Source organism: Glycine max, chromosome 13 (genome assembly GCF_000004515.6).
Source record: "Glycine max cultivar Williams 82 chromosome 13, Glycine_max_v4.0, whole genome shotgun sequence".
Classification (NCBI taxonomy): Eukaryota; Viridiplantae; Streptophyta; class Magnoliopsida; order Fabales; family Fabaceae; genus Glycine; species Glycine max.
The window spans coordinates 9061689-9075929 of NC_038249.2; positions in this window are offsets into that span (position 1 = coordinate 9061689).

Here is a 14241-nt window from a genome sequence, read left to right on the forward strand (position 1 = left end):
GTTATCCTTTGGACTGGCTCGGTTTAGGTCCCGATAGTCCACACACATTCATACCTTCCCATCCTTCTTAGGGACTGGCACGATCTTGGCCACCCATTCGGGGTATCGAGCCACAGCCAAAAAGCCAACGTCAAACTGCTTTTTCACCTCTTCTTTAATCCTTAAGGACATTTCGGGCTTCATTCTTCTTATCTTTTGTTTTACCGGGGAACAACTGGGATTCAGCGGTAACCGATGTTGTACAATGTCAAGATTCAAACCGGGCATATGTTGGTATGACCAAGTGAAGATGTCTTGGTAGCTTTGTAGCAAAACCACCAATTCATCTCAAACCGGTGTAGTCATGCCAGTACCAACCTTTACCTCTTTCCTTTCTTCGCCAACACCCAAGTTCACGATTTCCGTCTCTTCTTCGTGTGGCTTCATCTCTCGGTCTTCCTGAGCGACCATCCTTTCTAGCTCCGGGGAAAACCCCATATCTTCATCTTCTCCATCCTCGGCTTGGCTTGCTATTCGTTCAAAATCAACGTCAAGGTCCTCGGTATTAGTACCTTCACAGGACTCATCGTTGGATCGGTACCGTTTAATCGCAATAGAAATAAACATGCAAATGAATGAGAAGGGGTGAAGGTGCAAGAACAAATGAAGGAAAGATCTTATATTATATATCTTGATAGGAAAAAGACATAACGCCCTAACAGGGAGAAAACCCCCACAGCCTAGGCCCAGCTGTAGGGTTAAAATTAACGAATTACATTATGTCCGCCAAGGAAACTTTGGGTTGTTCAACAACTTGCCAGTTTCCTAATTGGAAATCAGGAAGGCACAACTGTACCCAGTTTGAACGCTCTTGGGGGGCTTTGTCATGTATCATGGCAACTTGCTCTTCGCACCTCCAGCCCGCACTCACAAAGCTCTTGCTGACGTGACATGGAGGGGCCTCTTTCGCTTGTGGCCTTTTCTGTTGGCCCATGCCCCTGCTTCTCCTCTCTAGGGCGCTTCTTCTTACATCAGCATGCATGGGCCTATAGCCTAGCCCAAACCTTCCGTGGTTTTCCTTGAATTCCACCAAGTTGGCCACATCGTTGTTGCTCTTTCCTAAGCCCATTCCGAGCTTATATCCATGCCCTAACATCACACGGGCTACCATCATCGCAGCGTCGGACATGCGGGTCGCATTGGGAGGGATTCCATCAAAGCGTTGCACACTACCTCAAAGGATTGAAAAGCCGTCTCCAAGGATTCTTCCGCAGCTTCAACATACAACATAGAAGAAGGGCAGCTTACTAGAATATCCTTCTCCCCCGAGATGATGACCAAGTGCCCCTCTTCCACGAACTTCAGCTTTTGATGGAGCATTGAAGGGACCACCCCAACCGAGTGAATCCACGGCCAGCCTAAAAGACAGTTGTAGGTTGGATTAATGTCCATCACCTAGAAGGTAATCTGGCAAGTGTGGGATCCAATTTGAACTGGGAGATCAATCTCCCCTATAACATTTTTGCGGGTGCCATCAAAAGCCTGTTCTATCATGGAGCTCAGTCTTAGATGTGACACGTTGAAAGGCAGCTTGTTCAATGTACTCTTAGGCATGACATTAAGTGATGAGCGGTTGTCGATGAGTACCTTAGTCATAATATGGTCCATACACTTGATGGACACGTGTAGGGCCCTATTGTGTCCCTGCCCTTCGACAGGGATCTCCTCCTCAACAAAGGTGAGGTAGCTATTAGTCGTGATATTGCTGATAATGTTATCTTGGGCCACGTGGGCCTCATTCAAAACTTTAACCAGCAACGCCCGGTGAGGTTCAGAACTCATGAGCAGCTCTAACAGACATACCCTAGTTAAGGTCTTGTTGAGTTTCTCAATCACTTTGAACTCACTCTGTTGAATGATCGGGAGGAACTCGTTGGCTTCTTCCATGGACACTTTCTTTCCGCTGAAGCCTCCTCCTTTCTCAGCAAATCTCCCGACCAGGACATCCTCGTTCAGAGTGGGGCTCGCTTCGTTGGTCTCTTCTGCGACCACCTTCGCTTTTCCTTTGGCATCCGTGGGTCACACGAATGGGTCAGGCGCCGCAAAGATGCAACCGCTACGAGTCACACCACTTAGGCTGGTGATGTTGGTAACTTTGACAGAAGGTAGGTCAATGCTAGTGGCCTCCTCTTTCTTTTCACTTGGCTTCTGAGAGGCGTATCTCCACGGGACCGCCTTGTTGCTTCTATAAGGGAACGAAATAGGTCTACTACCCGGGATAGGTCGAGAACCTCGGGGTTTCTGGGAGACCACATCCCTGGTGAAGTGTATCACCAAAGGCTTGGGTTTAGCGGGGCTTTCTTTGTCCGCTAATTGCATGCACACGTTTTGTTCTCCCTTGTTCTCTTCACTGATCTCAAACCGGCCTTGGTCCATCATTTGCTGTAACAACTCCTCCACCGTTGAACATGTTTCCATGTCATGTGATGCATCCGGATGCATCAAACAGGGGTCCCCTTTGTGCCCATCAAAGGAAACCATGCCCGCCTCTTGCAATGCTTCAAAGATAAACCTTCTTGAGGTTACTACGTCCTTCATTTGCTTTGGCCTCTCTAGCCCACGCGCCTCTATTGCATTTACCACCGATCCCCCATGATTGGCAAGCAGATTTGTCTTCACATTCAGGCCATCTTCTTGGAATGTTAGCCATCCCGCGTCAATCAAGCTTTGGACCTTATGCTTGAGGGCCATGCACTGCTCGATCGAATGCCCGGAGTACCTCCGTGATACGCGCAGGTCGCGTCGGGGTTGTACCACCTCGGGAAAGGAGACTGGTAGATTCTTCTGTGGGTTACCACTGCCAACTAGTTGGCGATTAAGGATGGAAACAAGTTCCCGTATGACATCGGAGTTAGTGCAAACTCTAAAAGCTTCTTCACTAGAGGGATCCTCCCCGAATTGGAACTTGTGCCAAGATTGAAATCGCCGACGAGACGAGGCCTTGCAGGAGCGGGGGCTTAAGCGGGGGCTCTTTGTGGTGGGGCAGATGTCCTTTGCTGGACGGGTGCCGAGTTGAAGGGGTTTTCCGTGTGGGCCAAAAAGCTCAGATGGTATTGGGCATACTAATGAGTATTGTGAGGGGTTAATTGGGGTTTTGGCTAAGCAGAAGCCGAGGTTACGGCGTGAGCATCCCCTTCTTTCCTCTTTGCCCCAGTCAGCCTAGATCTTCTATTGCTTGTGCTGGTAGGGGCGACGTAGTCGAACTTCCCCTTTTTTAGGCCTACCTCAATCCTCTCGCCCGCGAATACTAGATCCGCAAAGCTAAAGGGCATGTAGCCTACTAACTTCTCATAGTAGAACACTGGGAGAGTTTCTACTATCATGGTGATCATCTCCCTTTCCATCATGGGAGGTGCTACCTGAGCCGCCAAATCCTCCATCTCTAGGCGTACTCTTTGCAAGATTCATGCTCCTTTTTGCATATGTTCTGGAGCTACATTCTATCTGGAGCCATATCAGCATTGTACTGATATTGCCTAACGAAGGAAACCATTCGGTCCTTCCAAGAATGAATCTGGGAGGGTTCCAAGCTAGTGTACCATGTGTTCGCCGCCCCGGCTAAGCTGTCTTGGAAAAAATGCATGAGCAACTTCTCATCCCTTGAATACGCCCCCATCTTTCAGCAATACATTTTTAGATAATTTTTGGGGCAAGTGGTCCCTTTGTATCTGTCGAAATCTAGTACCTTGAATTTGGGAGAGATGACATCCGGTACTAAACATAAATCGGTCATATCAACAAAAAAGTAATCACCAGACGCTTCGACCGCTCTTAATCTCTCCTCAGTGAGATTAAGTTTTCCTTTTCCTTCCACTATCGGTGGTGGTCCCCCTACGTAGAAATGTAGTGGTTGTATCGAGCGGGGTTGAGAGGCTCCCACAGTATTAGGCTGAGGCATAGCGTGGAACGCTGGTCCCTTGGTGGAGAATGGGGGGTACAAGTCGACGTCAAGTTAGGCATGCTCCCAAGGCTCTTCGCGGGCGACCCCTATAGGCTGGGGAAGCTAACCTTCGAAGGTTATGGGAACGGCATGATCCACGTTCTCATGCATGGTGGGCGGTGTGAAATTGAGGGGTAAGCCATAGGGGTAGGCATTTATGTTATACCCTAGATGCGGGCCACCAGTGCTCCCCAATATCTCTCCTCCTTGTCCCCCCATGTTTGGGGCAGGTTGATATGCTTGATTCGTGGCAAACGAAAGATTAGGGTCTGCCTCGGTGGCGGCAGTCGTGGCCGCGTTACTTTCTATCAATCTTTTCATGCTTAGCATGGCTTCCATCATGGAAGCCATTTGGTCTTTCAAGGCCACCATATCGTCCTTCATCTGTTCTTGCACCTCGTCTATGTCACCCATGACTCTAGTCTTAGACCGGGTTCGATAGGGGTGCCTTAGAGCGCGTTTAGTTATGGTGTTACTTCCTAGAGGAACAAAATGCGGTGAGTAATGTGACAAAAAACTAAACATGAATGCATGCTAAAGATAAGTTGTCGAAGTATTGGATTCACACAGAGTTTTAAACACACAGGATTAAATAAACCTCATTTTATTAGGGAACAAAAAGGGTTTATCTAATCAAAATCAAAGCGACAATACAATTGCCTTAGCGGCTCCTAATTATGTGGGCCATTAGATCAATCATGTGTTAGCAATAATTGAGGAGCCCGTGAACCTCCTCGGGAGTCGAGTACACATTCGCCATTGCCTTGGCCTTGGCTAACAGTCGGGAAAGCTCTTGACTCCCATTCAAACTAAAGGCAAACCTGTCCATCCACATCATTGCTTCTCTGTGCAAAGAATCGATCACCCTTTCCCTTGCTTCCCTTTCCGCTTGCAGGACTGATACCTTAGCATACTCGTCCTCTAGCCTTTGCTCATGAGTCGCTGCTAGGCTTAGCTTTTCCTTGTACTGGTCGATGATGGCCAACATATTTTCTTCGGTCTTGCTTAACTGCTTGGACAAGCTTCTCTTCGACCTTTGGCAAGCCTTTAACTCGTCTTTCAAGATCATGCCTTTGACGAACGATTGATCCTTTCGTCTCTTTGGAGCTTAAGCTCACTGCTGCTGCCCCATAAAGCTCCTCGGAACTTGTTTTAGCCATGTTCTTCCTTTCGGGCCCTCTTGGTTTCTCGTTCCAGGGCTTCGGCGATGGCCATATTGATGTCCCTTAGTTCATCATACTCTTTCCAAACTTTGATGGCCATTGATTTGAACTTCTCTTTGACTACTTGGGCTTTTTCAAGTTCCGCCTTTAGGGTTTGCACTTCCTCACTCTCCTCCAGAGTTTTAGCCTCTTCCTCTCTTGCAGCCTTCAGCTTTGGGAGCCAACCCAACTCTTATGTTCGGACTATCAGCCACTTATGATAGTCGTTGGTGATCCCGTTGCTACTTCCCCTAAGCTCCTTATCTTTACTTTGTACTGCACCTCATGCCTTGCGGACTCCTTGAAGTACTCTCGCATTGGGGTCACTAAAACCCCGGGCGATGAAAGGCGTGATGCTTTCCTCCAATGGCGCTCCTCTCATGGGGTAGCTGAGTTGTCTTATGGCGAGGACGGGATTATAATTGATACAACCCCTTTTTCCCATCAAGGGAACATTTGGAAATCCTTCGCATGAGAACAAAACCCTGATTCTTCCTTCTTTCCAACAAGGGAACCAATTAATGGATGCCCCTACCATGCTAGCCAAGAGTTGCTCCTAGTTTGCCTTTCCTTTCTCGGTGCATAAGCGGTTACCTTTCAGTGGATAGGTGGGCTTACTTTCTTGGTGAAAAAGGTGCAAGACAAGCCACACATATAGAGTCGGTGTACAACAAATAATTCTTGCGCCGCTCTTTTCGCATCTTCGGTCGAACGTGTCATAGACATCGGCCAAAATAACAATGACCGGGCTTTCCTTGCTATGGTGATAAGCAAGGAAGGCATCAATTGCGGCTAGGTCCACTAATCCCTCCATATTTGGAAAAAGGACGACACCAAATATCAATAGTGCGAAGGCATCAATAAACGAGGCCCATTCCCCTTGATCTGCCAATGTCTTCGTCTTTCCCTCCAAATGTTTCCTTGGTATTCTGACTACCTCGTTCCTATTTTGCTTCACATGGTCCAACTCTTGTACCATGATCTTACCTACCTTGGCTACTCTTGCCATGGAGGGATAGAACCCCAAAAAGAGATATGGCTTTCTTCCTCCCAATGGACATCCTAGGATTTCTTCAAGTTCTTCCACAGTCAGTACTAGCTAGAAGCCCCCAAACTTGAAGCACCTTAGGGACTGATCATAATAATGAGTAAGGGATGTAATTTCTTACGCGGAGACTTCTACCATAGCTAGGTCCCAAATCTTCCCATAGGTCTTGCAGAAGGCTTGACGTTGGAGCTGACCCATCAACTGCCCCAATTCTCGCAAACTGGTGACCTCTAAGCTTTTGATTTTGACTTGATAGAATCTTCTCTTAAGCAGAGGTGTTTGATTTGATCCCATTTTTACTAGAATGAAAAGTTCTATGAAATCAATACTTCGATATCCTATCATGGAGGAAATAGGATGAATGCATGAAGGGACGTTTATGCTATGCATGACACAAATGCATTTTACAGACACGAGAACCCAAAAGATCATCTTTTCTTACTTGCAACATTTGGCAGCACGGTGCCCCATGTATGCATTTAAGAAGGTGATACGGACCTTCCGACTTCCTGTGACAAAATGACGAGACCAAATGCAATGCGTGACGATGCAATACAGATATAAACGCGTAAAAGCACATGGTTGATAGCACAAAAGAGGAACGTACAAGCATGGCAATATCAGCAAACAAACATACAGCAGAGACGCACATGAGCATGACATTAAAAAGGTATGCATGACAATGTTAAGGAAAACAAACATGCAGCATGTCCGTTTCGTACCCCTATTTCAGGAACCTAAATGGGAGGAACTAAAAGGCATTTTAGTGATAATTCCCAAGGCGGTTATATTTAGCTTTCAATGGTTTCTAGAAATATTGTTCCCTTTGATATCAACATTGTGGCAGTAAGGACTATCAGCAACAACATATCATCAAAGAGAAAAACTCTAGATGAGGTTTCACTATCATCAAGCAAGTCAGAGACTTAGCATGACCATAGATTCACCTTCGCTTCCTATGTTCCCACAGACCCAGGTATAGGGCCCTTAACAACTCACCGTGCGTGTGAAAAAGTGTAGGTGTTTGTGTGCATCAAATGAATAAATCTTTATCTCATGCATACATTAAAAAAGAAACACTAAAAGCATCAAAGAGTTATATACAAGAACACAAGGGAAATAAAGGGAAATCAACAAAAGGGGAAGTCATGATAAAACATTACACAAGATTAAATGGCCTAACTCTCTAAAAACAATCCCAGTGAAGTTGCCAACTATCGCAATCTACCCTTCGGCGGGAGGGCGACGCGAGGCTCATGGGTGTGTCTTCCAAGGAGGGAAAACACGCGAAGTCGCCACCAACGTTTATTTGAGGAAAACATCCGAAAAAATCAAAAGCGGGTCTACAAACTTTAAGAAGAAAAAAAAGGTTCAGGATTGTTTTTACGTATGGGGAAAGTATTAGCACCCCACACGTCCGTCACAAGGGATGATAGCCTTTAATAAAATGTACAAAATCATGAATTTCAATTTTACTTTATTTTCCCTTTTTTATGTTTTTTATCTTTTTGGGGTCGACAAAAGCGGGGCTTTTGCTCCTACGTATCATCAATTGCGATGAGGAACTCAGACCTATGTAGTTCTTTGAAAAAAGCAAGAAAATTACGTGAGGTGTTGATTTTAGACTTTTAAAAGGTTCATTTTAACCATTAAAAGTAAAAAGGACCATTTAAGGCGTTGGACCTTGAAACGGTTTCAAATGACCATTTTACGGGCAAAAGCTTGATTTGTGAGTTGATTTTAGCTTTAGTTTCACTTAGCTATTTCTCAACTCATTAAAAGAAAACTTTCAAAGTAAATGTCCGGTTGAAACTTATTTATTTTTTTATTAACTGAGGTTACAACATGAACGATTGGTCGAATTTTATTTTAACGATGATTAAACGAGATTACAACACAAATGATCGGTTGAAATTCATTTTAACATTAATTAATTGAGGTTACGGCTTAAACGATCGGTCAAAACTCGCTTAAAACGAAGAAAAAGAATACCGAAAGTAGACAAGATGAAGATGAAAACATACAAAGCAAGAATGGACCCCTAAGGGTGCATAAAATGAATTCAAAGCTTCGAAATCGAAAATTAACCGGTTGAAGATCGACGAACGATGAAGAACGGAAGAAAGATTGTTCATGGAATTGGTCACAAAAATATTACGAAAGCGTTACGAAAGCGTTACGGAAGCGTTATGGTAGGCGCCAAAATAAGGGAGGAGCTTGCCGCCCAACTCGCCCAAGTGAGCTCAGCTCGCCCAGGCGAGCTGGTGGCTTAGTTCAGAAGCAACCTTGCTCGCCTTAGGCGAGCTGAGCTCGCCCATGTGAGCTGGTTGCTTCTCCTCTAAGTTATCCAGTGGGCCCAGGTGGGCCCAAGGGCTGAGGAATGTTCCAGAATGGACCATTTTGCCCCTACATCGAGTTCCTTGCCCATTTCTTTCTGAAACATTGCGAAACCCTATGGATCGTGTAGTGATCGCTGTTAAGCAGCTCAACTCGGCTGGAAAAAATCCCTATGTTGACAAAAATTGCACCCATTCTGAGTATCTTGCTCATTTCTTTTCATAACGTCACGAAACCTTACGGATTGCGTAGCAATTGATGTTAAGCAGCTCAACTTGGTCGGCGAAACTTCGCATGTTGACAAACAGTTGTCCCCGGACGAAATTAGGGTATGACAAAATGCAATGCATGAATATGATGAATGATAAATGCAGGAATGATATGTCCATTACGATGCCATGAAGAGATGCATGATGCGATCAAGGAACAAGCCAGAGTGAGTTTGCTATGTACCCCCTAATTTAGGAACCTAATGGAAAAGATCCAAAAGTCCACTTATAGTGATAACTCCCAAGGGTACTTTCGTGTAACTTTATTGGTCTCTAGAGATATCATCCTCTTAGATAATACACTATGGCGATAGGGACTGTTAGCGACAATGCATCACCAAAAGAGGAAAACTCTAGATGAGGTTTCCCTGTTATCAAGCGAGTCGGAGACCCAGCATGACCATAGATTGACCTCCACTCCTTATGGCTCACATAGACTCGGGTATAAGGCCTAATATCTCAACGTGTGTGTGAAGTGTAGGTGTCTATGTGTGCATAGAAAAAATATTTCTAACTATGAATGTAATAGATAGGTAGACACACACCAAACACAACAACATAGCAAAGGTTATATACAAATATGGACAAAGCAAAAGATAAAAGGGAAAAGGGAAAATAAATAAAGAAAAAGTCACGATAAAAACATTGCACACTGATTGAATGACCTAACTCTCTAACAATTCCCCAGTGGAGTCACCAACTGTCGCAACCTACCCTTCGACGGGAGGGCGAGGCGAAACAAAATGGTGTGTCTCTTATCATGATGAAAACGCATAGAGTCTCCACCAACGTTTATTCGAGAAAAACGTTAGAAAAACCAAAAAGACGAAGGTCTGCGAATTTTTAGAATAAGGGTTCGTGAGTTGTTTATGCACGGGGAAGGTATTAACACCCCACGTGCCAGTCACAAGGGATGACAACCTTTAATCGAGTGTGCAAAACATGACTTCAAAATTATGTATTTTCCCTTTTTATGTTTATTATTTTTTGGGGGTCGACAAGGGTGTTGCCCTTGCTCCTATGTATCCTCAGGTACGATGAGGAATTCAGACCAACGTAGTTCTTTAAGTCTGAATGTTTATGTGTTACATTGATTTTATGTTTTTTTGAAAGATTGATTTTAATTATGAACAAAAGTCGTTTAAGGCGTTGGACCTTGAGATGATGTTTTAAGCTTTGAAAAAAAAGTGAGGAGAGTCGTTAAGGCATTGGACCTTGAAACGACCTCAAGTGATGTTTGATGAAAAACAAAGAGAATTGTTAAGGCGTTGGACCTTGAAATAATCTCAAGCAATATTTGATGAAATGAAGAAGTTTATGAGTTGGTTTTATTTTGGTTTTGCTTATTAACCTTCAATCCTTTTCTAAGATAACTTGCGACACTAATGATCGATTAAAACTTACTTTACAAGAAGAAAATGGGATTTCTGATGCTAGAAGAAGGAGATGAAGATGCACAAAACAAAAAAGGACCCCTAAGGATGCATAAATCACATTCAAATCCTTAAAACAAAAACTAACCAGATGACGAATGAAGAACGATATAGAAGTCGATTACGGTCACAATTCGGTAGTGCCTCGACCTCGTTTTTCCCCTCTTTCTTCTTCTTCTCTCTGATTTCTCTCAATGCTAGACCTTGGAACCCCTTACTTAGCCTTCCTCATGCCTATTTATAGCAAAAGATGGCATTAGGGGTCATGGCAGCTCGCGCCAGGCGAGCTATTGCTTCATCCTGAAGTAACCTTGCTCACCCAGGCGAGCTGGTTACTTCACCCTTAAGCTATTTGGGGGCCCAGGCGAGCTAGAGGCTAGCTTGGGCGAGCCAGGGTTCAGAAAAAACTTAGAATGACCCTTTTGCCCTCCCCTTTGGGTATTTTTCGCATTCTTGATCAAAACATCGAATGATCATCTGTTTCGCACTGTAGCTGGCGTTCAACACCGTAAGTCAACTAGTAAGGATCAAAAGATCAACAAACGATAGTCCCCGAGCGAAATTAGGATATGACACCTTCCAATAATGAGGTTGTCGTGAGTGGGCAACCAATTCTTTGTTAATCTCCCCACGAAGTCGAACACAACCACATTGTTAGGAATAGGCAAAGCTCAAAGATTCCTATAGAAAACTGAATCAATTTCAAAATTTTATATCATCCAGTTTAGTCTTTTGTATTTAATTTACATAAAAATTTATTTTTAGTCTTTCTATATAGAATTCTCACAAACGACATTAACTTGTGTCTAATTTGAAAAATAGACTACACTTTTATTTTTATTTTTTCAAAAGAACTTATTAATATGTTTTTCCAAACACATCTAACCATAACTTTGAAGGATTCCATTTTGTCTTTATTTTTATTATCATTCCTCAACAATTGTTGCAAATTTTTTCTTGCTTCTTATTTTGATTTTGTTTGTTTCTTAAATGTTACTTCCATGAATTCACATGGTAAATAAACAATCTATTTTCAATGTAGAAAAAAACGTCAATCTATTTCATGAAACTATTGAGACTAAAAATATATTTTTCCTTTAAAAAATAAAACATATAATGTTGAAAGTAAAATAAAATCCTTGAATAACACTAAAAGAAGAGTGCTAACACTTAACAACACACATTGTAATACATTGTTTCTAACACATTTTTTTTATAATTAAAATTTATTAAAAATACAAAATTACAAGAGATATTCATTAAACAAAAATAAAACTCACAAAAATTTAATGAATTTTAATAAATAATAACTATATTTTCAAAAGAGTGTATTGCTAACAAGGTGGACATATATTAGATTGGAACAAATTTGTATTTCCTCCATGCCTAATTATAAGTCTTTTTCAACTAATTCACACCCCTTAAGAAAAGTAGCTATCTCATTAAATTTGTCAATTATTTGTACTATCATTTCAAAATTATCTTTTTATTCTCTATCTATCCACTTATTTATTTCTCATTATTGTTTAGAGAGAATAATAAATTAAGAGTATGTATGAAAAAAATAATTAATGCATCTAAAAATTAGAAAAAGATTCTTATGAAAAGAAACAAGAAAATTTTGGAAAATCATCTTATAATTAAGGATTGAGGGAGTAACATTTTTTATATGATCAAATCAATTTTAATTTGTTTGATTTGGATCATAAATTTTGCCCAATTTGAGTTAGCAATCTGATTCAAACCAATTTGATAATAATCGATTGGATCAAATGAGATCATCAAGATTCCATTATAATTAAATTTATTTTTATGTAATTAATATAAAACAAAATAAATATTATTAAAATAATAAAAATAAATAATGAAAGTTGTTTAAAAAAAGTAGAAACATGATTCTAATAGTATGTAATTTAATATATTTAACTAAAAAATTGTTTTTTAACTACTCATTTGTATGAAACTTGTTTCATTCTAATTAACTTAAAGATAAAACCATGTCTTATATTATAATTATAATAATAATTGACCAGTAGTCTTAAAATAAAAACATTACAATAAAATTGGACTAGTTTTAAAAAAATATAAAAAATAAAACATACTAAATAATCAAGTGGATTGGATTAAATTATATTTTCAAAAGTGAATCTAAGATTCAATCTAAACTAATTGGATTTATAATTTTTCAATCTAATCTCAACCAACGATGCAAATCAATATGATTTTTTTTAATATATATTTAGAATGGTTCATATTCATCAGCTTATCAAAATAATCCGAATCCAGGACCATCCCTGACTAACATTATCATTTTCATAACTAGAACAAAAATAAAAGAAGAACCTACAAGTAACCGTTTCTTCAAAAAAGAAACCTACAAGTAACCGGGGTAGGAACTGTTGGAGCACCAAACGATTCCAAAAATCCAAAACTCCCTTAAAAAGATTGAACCAAACGTGATTAGGTTCGAAGGATCTAAGGAAGAATGAACATTGAACAAGCAACTTTTGGCCATAACGACAAGCAACATTCTTGTCCTGCCACGTGCTTCCAGCATCGTGTCACCAACACCCTCCGCTCAACACATAACACATATCAAATAGGTGTTGCTAGGTGCACCCAGCGTTATTGCTGGTGCACCCAGCATCACTTAAAAATGCCAGAAATGCCCCTCTAATGTTTCGTTGTGTGGATCAAGTTAATCCGTGGAAAGACTCCTGCGGATCAACTTGATCCGTGTAACACAGGCGGACCAAACACGGATCAAGGTGATCCATGAGTTTTCCATGGATCAACTTGATCTGCAAGCGTTACACGGATCAACTTGATCCGCGAGTTTTCCACGAATCAACTTGATCCGCAAGTATTACACGGATCAACTTGATCCGCGAGTTTTCCACGGATCAACTTGATCCGTGTTTGGTGACCGAGTTTTTTAAAAAAAGTTTTACTTTATTGAAAGTTAATTTTAAATGAGATTTGTAATATTAGTTTAACATTTCTAATTTACTTACTTTCATTCATAATATGTCGATGAATTTCGAATGAATTTGGTATAAATTTCGGATCAAGTAATTTAAACATAATTGACAAAATAACACTAATATTATTAATCAAAATAACTTAAAATATACAAAATGTTAAGTCAAATACATTGTCAAAAACTAATGATATCTAAAGTGTGAATAAACTATTGTTGATCCGTGCGCCGCCTATGTCGAGATCTCACATACACATTGCGGTCTTCTGTGACACCCCTGGCAATCCTGAGACATTTTTGGATGACCTCTTCATGTGTGGATGTGTCAGGCGCATTTAGATGCTGCTCCAACGCCTCCGCGATCGCATGACAAGCCTCATGTTAAATAGAAAACAAACGAATTATACAAATTAGTATTAAAATAATTGAAGTAAATGGCATACATCTAACCAAATAGTAACACTTACCACTACATGTCTGGGCTCGTCCGCATCAGGATCCATATGTGTTGATGTCAGTGCTGCCTCATGAGGGATATGACTGGGTTGCGTCGCATATGCATCTCGAGGAGGATCCGTCTGTGGCGCAGTCATGAATGGATGCGATATGACAAAAAACCAGTCTATGTAGTCAGGCGCACACTGACCTGGCACAACACATAGATCACCTGTTACCGCCAGATGGTCTGAGTAGTGCGTCCAAGTATCGTCCACGTCATCATATGACACCCATGAATGGACAGGGTGTGCATGAATGCACTGGACGTAGCCAAACTGGCGCATAACCCTCTCCGATCTGTATCTGACAACAATAGGCCCCCAGCGGAGCTGTCCCGAGAAGCATGAAATCATATGAAAGTCCTGCACAGGTCAGTGTGCCGCATATGGCATCCAGCAGACATCTGTGATCCTTAGATGATCCAAGCGCTGCCTATACGTCGTTGTAGATACCTTCTTCACAGTCTTCTTCGTCGCAATCCACCGACATGCACGT